At 36.4% G+C, this 19,190-nt stretch overlaps 1 protein-coding gene and 1 long non-coding RNA gene across 3 annotated transcripts in view; one reads left to right on the forward strand and one right to left on the reverse strand.

Annotated features, from left to right (window-relative positions):
- MACROD2 (mono-ADP ribosylhydrolase 2) overlaps positions 1–19,190 on the forward strand; it is a 1,974,291-nt gene that overhangs the window by 190,254 nt on the left and 1,764,847 nt on the right. The gene's annotated exons all lie outside the window — the stretch shown is intronic.
- On the reverse strand, positions 663–5,896 carry LOC131808124 (uncharacterized). The gene is made up of 3 exons (XR_009344688.1): positions 5,741–5,896; positions 4,214–4,330; positions 663–949 (listed from the first exon to the last, which is right to left on the reverse strand). It is a non-coding gene; the product is annotated as an uncharacterized LOC131808124 (long non-coding RNA).

Consider the following 19,190-nt stretch of genomic DNA (forward strand, 5'->3'; position numbering starts at 1 on the left):
AGGGAGTGAAATATGTGAGTCCACAATTGTACAGATGTCATCACAAATGTCAGATCCTCATTTAACTGTATTTTACAGCAGGTTTGGGGATTATTCGATTGTAAGAATGCTTCAATTATTTCAAATTGCCTGATGATGCTTTTGTGAAAATCTGTAGTAAAACAAACTCTATTAGCATAAAAACCATTTCAGTAAATGTTCAATGAATAAAGTCTCTATATTAACTGGAAATCGAACCAGTAACTGTCAGTTCCCAGACATTTACATAAAGATTCTCTCAAGGGTGCTCCATTAAGCAGCACTAGGAGATTTTATACACAGAACTATTTATTTATATCCGAAACTTTATAAGAGGAAGACTTCTGATGTGGTAGAAAGGACAGTTAACGGAAAGTCTGAGACAGCTCTGGTTCAGCTACTAGCTCTGTAACAACCTGATTTTGTGGTTCTTTTTTTCCCTCTACTCCCATGCCCCAGACTTCAATCTGTGTTATTTACATAGTTATATTTCTAATTATGATTCTTTTATTTACCCTCAAGAAGGTAACATTTAAATAATAATTTAACACTTAAATGTTAAGTGTTTATTTAACATAACATTTAAATGATAGGCCCATCACATCTACATACCTTCTTAACATGGTGTCCAGAATTATTTTTGAAGATGTATATTTGGGGTGAATTTCCTAATTAGTATTCATGATATCTATAGAAAATAGCTTTTGTAAGTGCAGCTAACTTTTGATTATTTATATTAATGTGGGACAGCATGTCTAACCGAAATATATATGAAGTCTTCACTCCTCATTTCATCTTCCAATACGTCTTTGTAAGAAGTGTTTGGAAAGGGTTGCTGAAAAACACTAGTTTCCGTTTCCTCTTCAGCTTGGGCAGAAGACAGCGTTTAGAATCTTTATGTAGTTTTATTTTTACCCACTGCCCCACTTTGCTAAAGGGGAAAAAAAAAAAAGATTCATTAATGAACCATAGAAATTAACCTCATTTTATCCATTTCCCCCACTCTTCAGTATCCATTGTACTCATGCCCATGCCATCCTCAACTAAGTTTACATCTCTGTGCATATTATTTTATGTACATACCCCAGCTTTTATGCCTCCATACCTTTACTCATGTTCTTATTTTCTTTTTTTTTTTTTACTCCTGTGGCCCTCAAATATACTTTTGGCTTACTTCTACTCATCCTGTAAAGCCTAGTCTTCCAGTCCTTGATATTTTTCTTAAGCACGTGAGCCTTATCTAACAGATTGATTCTAGATTCTGGTGCTGCAATTTGATAACTCTCTGATCCTGAGAAAAGTATCATAGTCACTCTGATCCTCAGTCTCATCATTTGTAAAATATGAACAATACCCAAATCTCAGGATTGAGATTTTAATTGTTAATTCTGATTTTTGATAAACATTCAAGTAGTAATAAAACAGATAAAAACCTTGTCCTCTTAGAACTTACATTTTGGTGGGGATAGACAGGTAAATAAATAAAAAAAAATACATAGTCTGAGAAGTAGCGCTGAGAGGAAGGGTAGAGGATGCAGAAAGTGAAGGAAGAATGAGGTTTCAATTTTAAATAGGCTAGCTTGAAAAGGGCTTGTTGTGAAGATGGCATTTGAAAAGGGACTGAAAAAAGCCTAGGATATTTGAAGAAAGATGATTCCAGGTAGAGGAAACTATAGGTAAGAAGTCCCTAATAGGAATGGGTGAATGGCATATTCTAAGAACAACAAATAGATAAGTTGGCTATTTCAGAGTGAAAATGAGTGCAGAGAGAACAAAGCTAGATCATTCAGGGTCTTTTTAGGTCAATTTTTGTAAGGACTTTGTCTCTAAATGAGATGGGGAGTCATGTGATCTTATTTGTTACAAGTATTGTCTGGTTTCTGTACAGTTTTGCGGGGGAGCAAATGCAGATATTGAGTGGCTGGTGAATATATCAGATGAGAGCTATACAAACTAAGTCCCCCAGAGTGTCTGACCTATAGTAGACATTCTATAATTGTTATATGCCCTCCCTCTCACTTCCCTATACTGATGTGTCTGGTTAGAAGTTATTTCTTGTTGTTTGGAATTCTCTATTTAGGCACACATTTTTAAACTAAGAGTTTTTTGTGTGTTTTTCTTATTTCTTCTCCTAGCCTAAGCATTTCTTGAGGGAGGTTTCCTTTTTTTCTTCATTTTTTAAAATTTAAATTCAGTTAACCAGCATGTAATAATACATCATTAGTTTTTGATGTAATGTTCAATGATTCATTAGTTAAGGACAGTTTCTCCACTCAATTTTGTTATCTTTATGTATATCCCCTAGAGACCAGTACAGGACATTATACACAACTATTATTAAAAATATTTTGATAGAATGAAAAAACTTATGAATATATCCATGTGTTTTTTTGGAAAAACTTACAGCAGAATGTTTTGCTGGGCCATTGGCAAGACAGGTTGGTGAGAGTGACAAACCTATGGAGATTTAGGTATAGGGAAGAAGTATGCCCCGTACATGTCAGTCTGATGTGACGTGTTTGCAAAAAATGAGGCGGTAAATACTTTGGCTCCTATCTTGGTAGAGGGTTAGATAAGTAACAGATTGAAAGTATGTTTGGGATCTGATAAGCAATAGCATCCAAGAGAAAACAGCAAGTGTGGAGGACAGGGAAGTAATAGCTCAGGAAACAACATTGTTGTTTATCTTGGATATATCAGCAAGAATGATTTATTTTTAGTAAGTAGGGTAGATGTGGGAAGAGACATTGATACTGCCTTGTGAGAGCTGTTAGGACAGGTCCAGCTAGGCATGCTGTCTAGGGACTTTGGCCATCTTCATTTGTGATTCATGCAGATGTGTGGCTTTGGGGTCTGAGGTGGTATAGTGGAGTGTCCAACAGTTGGAAAATGCAGGCAGAGGTGTTTAAATGGGCTGCTGGCTGACCTCTGGGGCATCTTTCTATGTATAGGAAGTTTTTAGCCTTTGCAGGGGTATTGAGCTAGAACTGGCAAATTATCAGACTGGGGGCTTAGGATGGTGCTGTATCCTTTTGGATTCTTGTTTCCATATGTAGTTGAATACCCAGCTAAAGTTGCTGAAGCAAAAATGGTCCTTGTTGGCTCATCTAAGTGAAAAATCCATCCATGTAGAGTTATTGCGAAACAAACTTGATCCAGCTGCTCAAATGATGTCACTGAGGACCTGTCTTCTTTGTAGTTCTCTGTGCTTTGCCTTTCCCAGATCATCCTCATCTGCACAATATTCTCCTGGCACCCTCATTTTGAAGTATTTTAAATACATATCGTCAGTACAATCCTATCTGGTGGAAGAAAGCCTGTTGGACTTAAGCCATGTGTCTGTTCCCAGCCATTTATTTGTAGTGAGCTAGGTTGGTAAGCATGAGCCTGAACCTTGTGCTTCATCCCAAGTCAGGAATGGAATAAGTTTACCCCAAAACATGTGGGTTCTGTGGGATGAGAGTAGATACCTCAAATGAAAGTTAGCGTACTGGAGCATAACCAATAACACGGAGGATATGGGGAAATGGAGAGGAGAAGGGAGTTGAGGGAAATTGGAGGGGGAGATGAACCATGAGAGACTGTGGACTCTGAAAAACAACCTGAGGGTTTTGAAGAGGTGGGAGGTTGGGGGAGCCAGGTGGTGGGTATTAAGGAGGGCATGCATTGCATGGAGCACTGGGTGTGGTGCAAAAAACAATGAATTCTGTTATGCTGAAAAGAAATTAAAAAAAAAAAAAGGAATAATAAATAAATAAACAAATACAAGATAACAAAAAAAACAAGATAAAAAAAAAAAGAAAGCATACTTTTATTAAGCAATGTGTGGGTTGGTATGTGGTTTCAGACCCACCAAATTCAGATGACTACTACCAAGATTATATTGTCAGGGCCCTAGAAGGAAACACCTGCTTACCTATAATGGTTTAAATGAAGAGACTTGAAGGAAGGGACTACTTACTGAGGTATAGGTAGGGTTAAGTGTACAAACAATGGCTGATGTGGTTCCTTTTGATCAGTATCAGTAGGAAGGTGTTACCACCCATAGGATTTGGTGATCAAAGGGAGGAAGTAGTATTATCAGAGCCAAGTGAGAACTTGAGTTCTGGAGGAGAAGCTAGAGGCATACTTGTAGAGGTGTGCAACCAGAGATAGTACATTGAAGCAAAGAGGAAATATAGAAGAAATATCTCACCTTTTTCTCCTCTCATTCTCTAATCTGTTGGTAGCACTCATTGGCTTAACTGCAAGCCAGACAGGAGAGGAACCTGCATGATGCAATCCTTAAGTTGGGGGGGGGGTGGTCAGCCTCCTGGAACACATAGTAGGGCAAAATATGGATCTTAGTAGGGGTCAAATGGAGACTAACCAGCACAGAGAAAAAAATCAGAAACTCATTCCAGTAATAGGAAAATATATTGGAAAGGAAGATAAATAAGGGGTAGAAATTTAAGGTCTAAAGTTTCATTATCAGAAGAAGGTCCAAGTAAAAAGGGGCTGATCTTCCTCGTAGAGCATAATGAGAGAATTTAGTGATTATGAAAGGGTGACTGAGCCCTAGGTCAGTCTACTGTAGAGACTTGATTTCAAGCCTTGCCTTTGTTGTGGAATGGATACCTGTTTACTCTTCTTGTTCCACATCATAATTTGCCTGGGGACTGAGGTGTGGCTACTCCTGAAAGATTTGGGACTCAGAAGGTCTGTTGGTCAGTAGCTCAGGACAGGGACAGAAAAAAGGACACATTGTTACTCATCAAGGAAGAGACCATTACCACATGTGGTTGTCCTGATGCTTTTTTTGTCCTCTCCAGATTGGGATTGGTTCCTGCTTAAGCTTGACTTGAAAACTCTCAAGAGAGTTTAGTCAAATAATTGACTAAGTGAAGTAAAGAAGGGTTGGCTCTACCAGTCTTCATGCAGAGGTCATTCTGTGGGCCAGGTGGTAATTAATCCCTGTCACCAACTGCTATGATAAATACCTAAATGATACTGTGTCAAGGGGTTAAAAACAATCTGGATTACAGCAGAAAGCTCAAATTGTGGCTAGCAACAAGATGGCAAACAGAAGTAGCACAGCACCAACTCCACAGAAGAAGAGGGCAAGTAACAACCTTCCTTAGTCAGCTGGGGCTGAGACAAGAGTGCTTGATGCAAAGTTGGGAACCAGAGGAGGACTGGGCTGAGCATTAAAACTCTTGGCTGAGCCTAAAGTGATTTCAAAGCAGAACAAGGGTGGAACTGTTTAGTAGTGGAAAAGAAAGCTTGGTTTGATGCCTAGAGAGAATTACGTGATGTTTAAAAAAGACCATTATTTATTACAAAATCAAGCAGTGCAAACATATCAGCAAGCTTGAGAAAGTCTTTATCTGAGATTTTTAGATCTACAATACAGGTGAGAGAATATTACCAACTTCAACCTGCTTATTATTGCAGATATTCAATCTGCAATGAAAGAGAAATGTAACAGACACAGATCCCACCCTCCTCCTACTTTGTGGACTTGAGCCTAAATTTAACTTGAATTCTGTTTAAAAGGAGCTTTTTATTCAGCCTTCTAAAAATGAGAGATTTGCTTATTAATGGGAACTGTGCATTTTATTAAAATGATCTTTATTTTGGACTAGTTGGAGAGTAAGGTGAGAGGGAAGTAGTTGGAAAAAGAGATATAAAAAGGAAAAAAAGCTGTCAAAATTGTTAAAAATACAAGGATAACACAACAAACCCCATATCCATCTGCCTGGGAAACACTTTAGTTTGCCTTATTTTCTGTTGCTTTTGAATTGGCCCTTCTCTGCCTAGGTGCTTGGACAGCTCCTCCTTCTATCTTCCCCAGCCAGCTCTTGTGCTTCAAAATGCTAGGCACATTTTGGCTCCCCCACCTTCTAACACTGTCATTACTCCCAGTGCCACCCCAGATAGATTTGTCATATGCAAATCTGTACTTATCACATCATAGTGACATACCTTTGTGATGCAAAGTCTTCTTCATTGTACTGTCAGCCATTGAGGGAATGAGCCAATGAAACAATATGGATTTATACAGCCAGAACAAATAGCTTCAAGGAGAGCATAAAAGTATCCTGATACATATTTCAGTATGACTGAGGCATGATGAGGGCAAAGATACAGCTGGGCTTTGGGAATAACTGCAAGTAGAAGGTGATATGCAGTTGTGACCCTTGTTATCTTTTATTTTTGGCGTCTCTTACTCTTTCTCTGCAGAATGGCTTCCTAAATTTGGAAGATATGATTCCTAACAGCTCTTAAGATATACATGATAAAGCTTTGTCACTTTAGAAAGACTAAATCTTTTAGAAAGACCGAGGATTCTGACTTGACTTTCCTGCTCCCAAAGTGTTGGTTCCTAGAAAATGTCCCAATTTGGGACAGTTGTGCCCTCCTGCTCAATCATCAGCTGTTCCCATTGTCATCTTGTGTGTATGCATGTGTGTGGGGGTAGTTCTTGTAGCCAGATAACATAGTATACGCTGTACACGCAACCTATTAGTCTGCCATGGAATAATTAACATTTTGAGGGCCCTGCTTGCTAGTACATGTAGCTAACACTAGGCCATACATATTTATGGAAGGGCATGCTAGTGAAGACAGGTGCACTAAACAATTAAATCAGCTTTGGTTTGGTGTTTGAAATACAGTATCATTATCCTTATTGGAGATTTACTTTCTTTGTGATGTTTTCTGTTGGCATTAAGATGGCATTGAGATGCATTCTTTACATTTTTTAAGCATAAACTAACAGGAGCACCAAAATGAGAAAGGTAGCCTGGATAATTAAAAAAAAAGTTGACTTGGGAGCAAAAATATGCTGTGGTTAATTGATAAAGTAAAGATGTTGCTGACTAACTGAAATTTTTTTTAGTCTTCCAAAAGGTATTATTATGATCTTATAAGTGAATTTTTAAACACTTTCAAGTGGAAATTTTCTTACCAGCTTACTGTGTGGCTCTCAGGGATGACTGACTTTAAAGTGAAGAAACTGGTATGTTTATCACTCATACCTGGTGAGTAGATGAGTATAGAGCTAGACAGCCTTTTAAAAACATCATGTGTACAACATTAAAACTAGTGTGCATGTATGTAGCTTTTATTCAGTGAATGCTGATCCTAGATATTAGTTAAATGGGTATGATTTTAGAAGTGACACATATACATTACAAAAAAGAGAGATAGGAAAAATTAGCTTAATTCTTTTTCCCATTAATAAACGTCACAGGATGGAGAGTAGTGAATGGTGATCTGTGGCCACTGGTCCAATATTCTGCCTACTTTATAACAGCTCTTTCAGGAGCTGGATGTAGATGTGTGTATGTAGGGGGGAAGGAGGAGTGTACTCTGTGATTTAGTTATTAAAGAGGAGACCTCTGGTAACTTGATATTGAATAAGTTTATTGACCTTTTCCCTTTAGATACAAATCCTACAGGAGCCACCAAAGTGGAACAATACAGGGTGGATTACATGACTAAATCTTGCTTCTAATTTGAATCTGAAGCCAGATACTAAGTTGATGGGCCAATCACATGAATTAGGAGCCAATCCATTATTTCTGTATCAACTACTGTTTTTCTTATAATTCAGTTAGAAACTTGATTTTATCATTTTCAGAATCTAAACTCTGGTTATTCATCAAATGGACACAAAACATTAAAAGGAAAGGACCTTTTCCCCCACTCCATGTTACTACATCTAGCTCATCTATCTTTGTCTATATGTATTATTATATAGTCTGTTGGTGGAGTGTATGTTATTTCACTTTCTTGTTTGGCAAGAGACAAGAATCAGTCAACCTCTCTCTCTTTCTCTCTGTTTTTTCCCTACTTCTCCTCTCTCTCTGCCTCTTTCCTTAAAACATGCTTATCTGTGAGAGTTCATGAAGCCAAAGTGCACTTTATATATTACCTTTGTAAATGACTTAAAGGAGGATTTGTCTGTAGTGGCAGGATCTGCTGACCTCACATATAATTGTTTTTGTTTATACATCTTGAAGCTAAAAGGGGTTTCTTTTGTTATCATTATAATGCTACTTGGGTTTCTTTTCTTTTGCTTTTTTTTTTCCCTTCTATTAATAAAAAAACCCGTAGCAATGTTTGACCTTTGGTTGTTACTGAAACTTACAGAAAGTAACTTTGAAAATTAGTTACCATAAATAGAATACAAACAGCTTTTTGCTTCCATAAAATAGATGGCTCTCTTCAGGAACTATTGATTCCAAGTCTGTTAATATTGCAAATCTAACTAAAATAGACATTATCTGTGCTGTAAGCGGGTGAGTGACAAGGGTTCTACACTTAGAGTTTTGCTGGAAAACTTGGAGGGCAGCCAGCTGGGAGCACTGTGATAGTCTTTAAGAAGTTGCAATCTGTAAGAAGTGTTTCAGGAAGAAAAGCTTTCGGTTTAGACTGTTGCATAGTTAACAATTATTAGCTCCAGAGAACTAATAATTAGCTCTAGTCAATTAAAACAACTTCTCATTTTATACCAGAGTAGATAGCTTGCATAGTTTAAATGCACAGTAAACTCTTAATTTATGCTACCCAATTCCTTATTCGGTAATCTTGCTTGTTTTTGTTTTTTGTTTGTTGTTGTTGTTGTTGTTTTCCCTGCTGACATTTTGGTGCAGTTCCTTTTGCTGACTGGTTGATATACACCATGTTATTGTCTTACTTTTTCACTTGGCATTCAAGTGTAAGCCTTTTCCGTATTCTTAATTTTGAATGACTGCATATATTTTATAGTGCTATTTACCAGACTGTCTAATTATTTTACATACATTAATTTGTAAAATAATCTTACAATTCTATGAGATGGGTACTATTATCCTCACTTTGAAATGGAAAAACAAAAATTGAAATACAGAGAAGGTAAGTGGATTATTGAAGGTTCCAATGTCCTTACATGCAGTAAGCAGAATTTGCTTTTGCTTACTTAGCCATTTTCTTTGTATCTACCCATTCTTAGTTTTTAGGTAGTTTCTTATAAATTTAATATTATAAATATCACAAAAACCAAATGTAATTAAGGGGGCATTTCCCACATTTTAAAGGGTTTTTTCCTTCAGGTAGTTGCCCAGAAACAGAATAACTTGAACAAAGTTAAAAAAAGTTTTTAAAGCTATTGATACATATTACCTCATACATTTCCTCATGGTTGATTATATTTTTCTAATAATTTATGTGCACATAGTTCAGTAAATCATTGCCATCTTTTCATATATCTTTGCTAATTTGATAGCCAAATACATATTTTTTTCACTTGTTTTTTTTGCTTGTTTCTTTGTATTTAAATTTCTTCTTTTGTGGATTAATTATTCATGTTTCTTTGCCTGTGTTCTATAAAAGTTCTAGGCACAATCTTAGGTCTTTGTGTAAGTTAAGATACTAACCTTTGTTATATTTGTTGAAAGTATTTTTTCCAGCCATTGTCTTTTTATTTTTGAGTATTTCTTTTTATGTATAAAGGGTGTTTTTGTGTGGGTCTGAGTGGTGTTTCTGTTATTGACGTATAATTGACATATATTTTTGTTTTTTAAACAAATTTTTTCCTCCTTAATGATGGATTCTGTTTAGAAAAGCCTTTCATTTCCAAGATAAGTGTTAAATTATCTTTTTTTTTCGTATGGATTTTTTCTTTTATGTTTAATTTTAATCAATATATAATTTATTTTGCCATAGTGTTAGCTATGTGTCAGAATTTCAAAGTGGTAGAAACATGATTTGTATTTTGCTCTACTCTTTCAATGAATTGACTAATATTTGGAAGAAAAGCCTTGGATAATCCATAAATCACACAATCAACTTTTTTTTTTTTAATTTTTAATTTTTTATAAACATATATTTTTATCCCCAGGGGTACAGGTCTGTGAATCACCAGGTTTACACACTTCACAGCACTCACCCAAGCACGTACCCTCCCCAATGTCCATAATCCCACCCCCTTCTCCCAAACACCCTCCCCCCAGCAACCCTCAGTTTGTTTTGTGAGATTAAGAGTCACTTATGGTTTGTCTCCCTCCCAATCCCATCTTGTTTCATTGATTCTTCTCCTACCCACTTAAGCCCCCATGTTGCATCACCACTTCCTCATATCAGGGAGATCATATGATAGTTGTCTTTCTCTGCTTGACTTATTTCGCTAAGCATGATACGCTCTAGTTCCATCCATGTTGTCGCAAATGGCAAGATTTCATTTCTTTTGATGGCTGCATAGTATTCCCTTGTGTATAGATACCACATCTTCTTGATCCATTCATCTGTTGATGGCCATCTAGATTCTTTCCATAGTTTGGCTATTGTGGACATTGCTGCTATAAACATTCGGGTGCACGTGCCCCTTTGGATCACTACGTTTGTATCTTTAGGGTAAATACCCAGTAGTGCAATTGCTGGGTCATAGGGCAGTTCTATTTTCAACATTTTGAGGAACCTCCATACTCTTTCCAGAGTGGCTGCACCAGCTTACATTCCCACCAACAGTGTAGGAGGGTTCCCCATTCTCCGCATCCTCGCCAGCATCTGTCATTTCCTGACTTGTTGATTTTAGCCATTCTGACTGGTGTGAGGTGATATCGCATTGTGGTTTTGATTTGTATTTCCCTGATGCCGAGTGATATGGAGCACTTTTTCATGTGTCTGTTGGCCATCTGGATGTCTTCTTTGTAGAAATGTCTGCTCATGTCCTCTGCCCATTTCTTGATTGGATTATTTGTTCTCTGGGTGTTGAGTTTGCTAAGTTCTTTATAGATTCTGGACACTAGTCCTTTATCTGATATGTCGTTTGCAAATATCTTCTCCCATTCTGTCAGTTGTCTTTTGATTTTGTTAACTGTTTCCTTTGCTGTGCAAAAGCTTTTGATCTTGATGAAATCCCAATAGTTCATTTTTTCCCTTGCTTCCCTTGCCTTTTGCGTTGTTCCAAGGAAGATGTTGCTGCGGAGGAGGTCGAAGAGGTTGCTGCCTGTGTTCTCCTCAAGGATTTTGATGGATTCCTTTCGCACATTGAGATCCTTCATCCATTTTGAGTCTATTTTTGTGTGTGGTATAAGGAAATGATCCAATTTCATTTTTCTGCATGTGGCTGTCCAGTTGTCCCAGCACCATTTATTGAAGAGGCTGTCTTTTTTCCATTGGACATTCTTTCCTGCTTTGTCGAAGATTAGTTGACTGTAGAGTTGAGGGTCTATTTCTGAGCTCTCTATTCTGTTCCATTGATCTTTGTGTCTGTTTTTGTGCCAGTATCATGCTGTCTTGATGATGACAGCTTTGTAATAGAGCTTGAAGTCCGGAATTGTGATGCCACCAACGTTGGCTTTCTTTTTCAATATCCCTTTGGCTATTGGAGGTCTTTTCTGGTTCCATATAAATTTTAGAATTATTTGTTCCATTTCTTTGAAAAAGATGGATGGTACTTTGATAGGAATTGCATTAAATGTGTAGATTGCTTTAGGTAGCATAGACATTTTCACAATATTTATTCTTTCAATCCAGGAGCATGGAACATTTTTCCATTTCTTTGTGTCTTCCTCAATTTCTTTCATGAGTACTTTATAGTTTTCTGAGTATAGATTCTGTGTCTCTTTGGTTAGGTTTATTCCTAGGTATCTTATGGTTTTGGATGCAATTGTAAATGGGATTGACTCCTTAATTTCTCTTTCTTCTGTCTTGTTGTTGGTGTAGAGAAATGCAACTGATTTCTGTGCATTGATTTTATATCCTGACACTTTACTGAATTCCTGTATAAGTTCTAGCAGTTTTGGAGTGGAGTCTTTTGGGTTTTCCACATATAGTATCATATCATCTGCGAAGAGTGATAATTTGACTTCTTCTTTGCCGATTTGGATGCCTTTAATTTCCTTCTGTTGTCTGATTGCTGAGGCGAGGACCTCTAGTACTATGTTGAATAGCAGTGGTGATAATGGACATCCCTGCCATGTTCCTGACCTTAGCGGAAAAGCTTTCAGTTTTTCTCCATTGAGAATGATATTTGCGGTGGGTTTTTCATAGATGGCTTTGATGATATTGAGGTATGTGCCCTCTATCCCTACACTTTGAAGAGTTTTGATCAGGAAGGGATGCTGTACTTTGTCAAATGCTTTTTCAGCTTCAATTGAGAGTATCATATGGTTCTTGTTCTTTCTTTTATTGATGTGTTGTATCACATTGACTGATTTGCGGATGTTGAACCAACCTTGCAGCCCTGGAATAAATCCCACTTGGTCGTGGTGAATAATCCTTTTAATGTACTGTTGAATCCTATTGGCTAGTATTTTGTTGATTATTTTCGCATCTGTGTTCATCAAGGATATTGGTCTATAGCTCTCTTTTTTGGTGGGATCCTTGTCTGGTTTTGGGATCAAGGTGATGCTGGCTTCATAAAATGAGTTTGGAAGTTTTCCTTCCATTTTTATTTTTTGGAACAGTTTCAGGAGAATAGGAATTAGTTCTTCTTTAAATGTTTGGTAGAATTCCCCCGGGAAGCTGTCTGGCCCTGGGCTTTTGTTTGTTTGGAGATTTTTAATGACTGTTTCAATCTCCTTACTGGTTATGGGTCTGTTCAGGCTTTCTGTTTCTTCCTGGTTCAGTTGTGGTAGTTTATATGTTTCTAGGAATGCATCCATTTCTTCCAGATTGTCAAATTTATTGGCGTAGAGTTGCCCATAGTATGTTCTGATAATAGTTTGTATTTCTTTGGTGTTAGTTGTGATCTCTCCTCTTTCATTCATGATTTTATTTATTTGGGTCCTTTCTCTTTTCTTTTTGATAAGTCGGGCCAGGGATTTATCAATTTTATTAATTCTTTCAAAGAACCAGCTCCTAGTTTCGTTGATTTGTTCTATTGTTTTTTTTGGTTTCTATTTCATTGATTTCTGCTCTGATCTTTATGATTTCTCTTCTCCTGCTGGGCTTAGGGTTTCTTTCTTGTTCTTTCTCCAGCTCCTTTAGGTGTAGGGTTAGGTTGTGTACCTGAGACCTTTCTTGATTCTTGAGAAAGGCTTGTACTGCTATATATTTTCCTCTCAGGACTGCCTTTGTTGTGTCCCACAGATTTTGAACCGTTGTATTGTCATTATCATTTTTTTCCATGATTTTTTTCAATTCTTCCCTAATTTCCCGGTTGACCCATTCATTCTTTAGAAGGATACTGTTTAGTCTCCATGTATTTGGGTTCTTTCCAAACTTCCTTTTGTGGTTGAGTTCTAGCTTTAGAGCATTGTGGTCTGAAAATGTGCAAGGAATGATCCCAATCTTTTGATACTGGTTGAGTCCTGATTTAGGACCAAGGATGTGATCTATTCTGGAGAATGTTCCATGTGCACTAGAGAAGAATGTGTATTCTGTTGCTTGGGGATGAAATATTCTGAATATATCTGTGATGTCCATCTGGTCCAGTGTGTCGTTTAAGGCCTTTATTTCCTTGCTGATCTTTTGCTTGGATGATCTGTCCATTTCAGTGAGGGGAGTGTTAAAGTCCCCTACTCTTATTGTATTATTGTTGATGTGTTTCTTTGATTTTGATATTAATTGGTTTATATAGTTGGCTGCTCCCACGTTGGGGCATAGATATTTAAAATTGTTAAATCTTCTTGTTGGACAGACCCTTTGATTATGATATAGTGTCCTTCCTCATCTCTTATTATAGTCTTTGGCTAATTGATCTGATAAAAGGATTGCCACTCCTGCTTTCTTCCTATGTCCATTAGCATGGTAAATTCTTTTCCACCCCCTCACTTTAAATCTGGAGGTGTCTTCGGGCTTAAAATGAGTTTCTTGGAGGCAACAAATAGATGGGTTTTGGTTTTTTATCCATTCTGATACCCTGTGTCTTTTGACGGGGCATTTAGCCCATTAACATTCAGGGTAACTATTGAGAGATATGAATTTAGTGCCATTGTATTGCCTGTAAGGTGACTGTTACTGTATATGGTCTCTGTTCCTTTCTGATCTACCACTTGTAGGCTCTCTCTTTGCTTAGAGGACCCCTTTCAATATTTCCTGTAGAGCTGTTTTGGTGTTTGCAAATTCTTTCAGTTTTTGTTTGTCCTGGAATCTTTTAATCTCCTTCTATTTTCAATGATAGCCTAGCTGGATATAGTATTCTGGGCTGCATGTTTTTCTCGTTTAGTGCTCTGAAAGTATCATGCCAGCTCTTTCTGGCCTGCCAGGTCTCTGTGGATAAGTCAGCTGCCAATCTAATATTTTTACCATTGTATGTTACAGACTTCTTTTCGCGGGCTGCTTTCAGGATTTTCTCTTTGTCACTGAGACTTGTAAATTTTACTATTAGGCGACGGGGTGTGGGCCTATTCTTATTGATTTTGAGGGGCGTCCTCTGAACCTCCTGAATTTTGATGCTCGTTCCCTTTGCCATATTGGGGAAATTTTCCCCAAAATTTTCTCCAGTATACCTTCTGCTCCCCTCTCACTTTCTTCTTCTTCTGGAATCCCAATTATTCTAATGTTGTTTCGTCTTATGGTGTCACTTATCTCTCGAATTCTCCCCTCATGGTCCAGTAGCTGTTTGTCCCTCTTTTGCTCAGCTTCTTTATTCTCTGTCATTTGGTCTTCTATATCATTAATTCTTTCTTCTGCCTCATTTATCCTAGCAGTGAGAGCCTCCATTTTTGATTGCACCTCATTAATAGCTTTTTTGATTTCAACTTGGTTAGATTTTAGTTCTTTTATTTCTCCAGAAAGGGCTTTTATATCTCCCAAGAGGGTTTCTCTAATATCTTCCATGCCTTTTTCGAGCCCGGCTAGAACCTTGAGAATTGTCATTCTGAACTCTAGATCTGACATATTACCAATGTCTCTATTGATTAGGTCCCTAGCCTTCGGTACTGCCTCTTGTTCTTTTTTTTGTGTTGAATTTTTCCGTCTTGTCATTTTGTCCAGATAAGGGTATATGAAGGGGCAAGTAAAATACTAAAAGGTTGGCAACAACCCCTGGAAAATATGCTTTAACCAAATTAGAAGAGATCCAAAATCCTGAGGGGGGAGAAAGGGGATAAAAAGAGGTTCAAAAAGGAAGAAAGAAAAAAAAAAAAAGAAAAGAAAAAAATTAAAGAAAAGAAAACACCTTTCAGAAAGTGGTTGTTTTTCTGTCTCCAGAATTGCTGTTCTTCTTGTCTTCGATCTGCCGATGGATTTTCAGATGTTTGCAATCTTTAGATAAGCTATCTAGCTGATCTCCGGCTAGCTGAAGTAGTCTCAGCCTGCTACTTCTCCGCCATCTTGACCGAAAAACACACAATCAACTTCTTAAATATTGTTTTAAAGATTTTCTTTTTGTAAACTAGAAATTGAGAATTGAATCGAGAATATAATTAGGCACATGACCTTACATATTTTAAATTTTGTATTTAAATATCATGTTTTAAATATTGTATTTGTAATATTTTTGTCTTTTCTCTCATAAGTAAATCTGACAAACTAGCTGTCTAATCTTCCTTGTTTGTAGAGGTTCTGTATGCCTCACTAGAATGATATATTATCCCTAGACTTTTTGTCTTCATATTGTAACTTAGAACTTCCAAACATCTCCGATATAAAGGGTGAGGGTGTTTTCTTTCTTTCTTTTTTTTTTTTTTTAGGATTTTTTAAGGATTTTGTTTATTTAATTGACAGAGATCACAAATCTTTTTCTTTTTTAAGGATTTTATTTATTTAATTGACAGAGATCACAAATAGGCAGAGAGGCAGGCAGAAAGAGAGAGGGAAGCAGTGTCTCTGCTGAGCAGAAAGCCTGATGCAGGACTCGATCCAGGACTCTGAGATTATGACCTGAGCTGAAGGCAGAGGCTTGACCCATTGAGCCATCCAGGAACCCCATAAAGGTTTTTCTGATGGAATGTGAACACTATTCCTAGATGTCAGTGATACTTTTTTCCCCTAGTTGTTGTATTTACCATTTAGCAGCATGATAAGCAATAGTATTGATCAATCAGAAATAGGGTAAGTAAAGATTCCCATGTCATCATTGGAAAATCAGTATGTGTTAGGAATGACTATCAAATCTAAAATGTGTGTTTTGCACATAACAACTATACATATATCTGTTTTGTTAATAATTTGTTATTTAATTTTTAATGGAAAGCTTGACCTTACAAAAATGCTTATCAAAATATTTGACTGTAATACCAATACTCCAACTAACTTGCAATTATTATTTCCAAAGTATAAATGAGAATCTTTAATCTTCTGGAGTAATTTTTCTGTTAATCATATTACTACTAATTATTTGATAACCTTTATTTGTATTTTAGCTGCATATTAAAGGTAGTGACAAATTAATATAAAGATTTGGCAGTTTTGAATAAATTATTTCCTTTTCTCCACCCAAAGTAATTGTATTTAAAATACTTGGTAATCCAAATTCAGTGACTCATCTTTGAGGTTGTTTTATTACCTACATTGATTTGTGTTGAAACTCATTGTTTAAGATCTGACTACACCCAATTTTGTACACTGTTTTCGAAATGTAAGAATTTGGAAATTTTATTAGATTGGAAAAAAGACTTTTTATACCTTATTTTCCTCTACTTTAGTTATTTTTATTCTGTGAGAATTTTTCATTAAAAATAATTGTAGTTTTTGGCATATTGAAGACAACACAATTACTGAATGAATCTCTTTAATTATGTCTCTTTTATAACTTACTTTTGCTTATTTTCTTCATTGTTCAAAAGAAACATACTAGTTAGAGGGTGGTAGAACCTACAGATTTGATCAATCTGGTCAAAGGATAGTGAAGAACAGGTAAACAAGAATAAAATAAGAGATGCATAGAAGTGTAATAATGCAAGTATTCCACAGACTAACTAATTACAGAGAGGAATAGATTTTGTGTTCTTAAGGAGATCATGGAACAGTCTTGGTCTAAAGGAGAAAGAGACTCCCAAGTGCCTGCATATTTGTTAGAACTCTCTTTAAGTAAAGGCTAGGAGATGTTGTAAAATTTAATTTTTCTTAACTATATATGTTCAAAAGATAATGGAAAATGACAATAGGACCTAATATACTATAATTCTGAATTAGAAGAATTTGTTCAAGAAGAAATTATAGAATATGTTATAGAGAGAAGAAATGCTATAACTAGTTGGGTTTATACTGCAGAGTTTAAAAAAAATGTTCAAAAGAACTCTTGCAAAAAATTAGATATGATCAATGTCTAGAAGAGGAATACAGGTTGGAACAGTAATGAACAGCCGACTAGACCATGGCATTATTTCCTTTTTCATTGTCCATAGGAGACATTCTCAAGTGAGCTCAGTATTCTTTCCTGTTTTGTCTATAAACACCTCTGGAATCCTTCTTAAAGTGACACTCTAGGTAGTTACCGCCATTTGATTGGTGGTGTAAGAAATGGAGACTCTTTGACATCCAGTCTAGGAAAAAGTAACTCAAAATAATATACGTTTGAGAGGCCTGTCTCTGTGCTAAATTCTATTAATCAAAACCCTTGGATCCAATAGTTAAATAAATAACAAAGTCTTAATTTTTGTATTATTCAAACCATATTTTTCTGTTTCATCTAACAGGATAACTTGAGAAATATTACATACTGTACTGTTAAAATCTAGATCACAGTGTCAGTAGAAGTAACTAGGTCTTTTAGTTTAATAAACTAGCCAGAAAAGTAACCTGGTTGATAGAGAGCACTGGTTCAATATCAGGAGGAAATGTCCCATAGGTACAATATCTTGTGCCAGGGTGTGTGCGATACTGGCACCCAGTGGATAGAGACCAGGGATATTGTAGTTCTCCACAACAAAGAATTTTTCAGCCCACAATGTCAGTGTTCAATGTCAATAGTGCTACTTTGAGAAATCCTTGTCTAGAGTACTGTTCTTGACTGGTAGCTTGTTAGAAATGCACATTACTGTGCTTCACTTCCACCCTAATCAATCAGAATTTCTAGAGGTAAGGCTCAGCAGTTTGTCTTCTAATTAGTCCTTTGGGTGATTCTGATGATCCTTTAAGTTTTAAGACTAATAGCCTATCTTGATATATAAGAATGTATAGGAAATAGTTATTAAGCATCAAGTTTGGACCAGGAACTTACCTAAATGCTCAAAAAACAGCCTTTTCATAATTTGTTTGGTTTTTCCATCTTACCTAAATGGACCTTATTTCTCCTTATATCTCTCAAATTTTCTGTTGTTTAGGATGTTGTTTAACATGTGTTTGTTGAATTGTATTCCCTTGAATTGGTTACTGAACTTTCTCTATCTACTTGTTGGTTTTCTTACAAGGATTTTTTTTTTTTTAATCACTGACTTGGTTGAAGATGTAGTTGTCGTATTTATCCATTTTATAGACCACACAATGATGGTAAGTGTTGGATGTTAGAAACAATTCCTTATTCTGTGTAGGCTAACAATAACATGGTCATAGTTGTAAAATTTAAAATTCCCATTATATCCACTATACCATGTAGTTTTTACTTGCTTATCAAAATTAGGAACATTTTTAATTAATTGAGTGGATTGCACAGCAGGAAGAGATTTTCATATTTGTTGGGTTGATCAAAAATATCTCTTGAAAAATTTAGAAGAATAGTGACGATAGTAGAGAGGAGGAGTATAAGATAAAGGTGGGCAACATTCTGAATTACTTTGGATTTTGTGAATATCAACTGCTGATACACACTAAAGTAGAAATAATCATCAGTTGGAATGAGGGAGAAAGAATAGAGTCAAAACAATGAATGCAATGGTCATTTAACTGATAAGAGGCAACAAGAAAGGGGAAGTGACAAACCAAAGAAATTTTGTCGTGGAAGAAGTTAAAGGAGCTTTAAAAAAAGGATTTCAGTTGTCTCTGTGATAACACTAACCTGTTAGTACTTGCTACATTGCTCACCTTTCCTGTACTCACATAAGCATTTTAATGGAGAATTCCTTATGTGTTAAAAAGTTATAGATGACTCTGAAATCTGTTCAGGTATGAGCCAGAAATGAAATGCTACAGTATTATAGCCCCTCTCATCAGACACAGGGAAGAATGCTGAAGAAGAGGAAAACTTTTGGGGCATATAACTTCAGGCAGTGTTCCATTGCCTGCTTAGGCTGGAAGGAGAGAGATAGCCTAAGGTCAGGTTTTATACTGCTTTCTGGGAGTAAGATTGGCAGGTGTTAACCAAAGAGTTTAGGAGAGAC

The sequence above is a fragment of the Mustela lutreola genome, chromosome 9 (assembly GCF_030435805.1).
Source record: "Mustela lutreola isolate mMusLut2 chromosome 9, mMusLut2.pri, whole genome shotgun sequence".
NCBI classification, from domain to species: Eukaryota; Metazoa; Chordata; class Mammalia; order Carnivora; family Mustelidae; genus Mustela; species Mustela lutreola.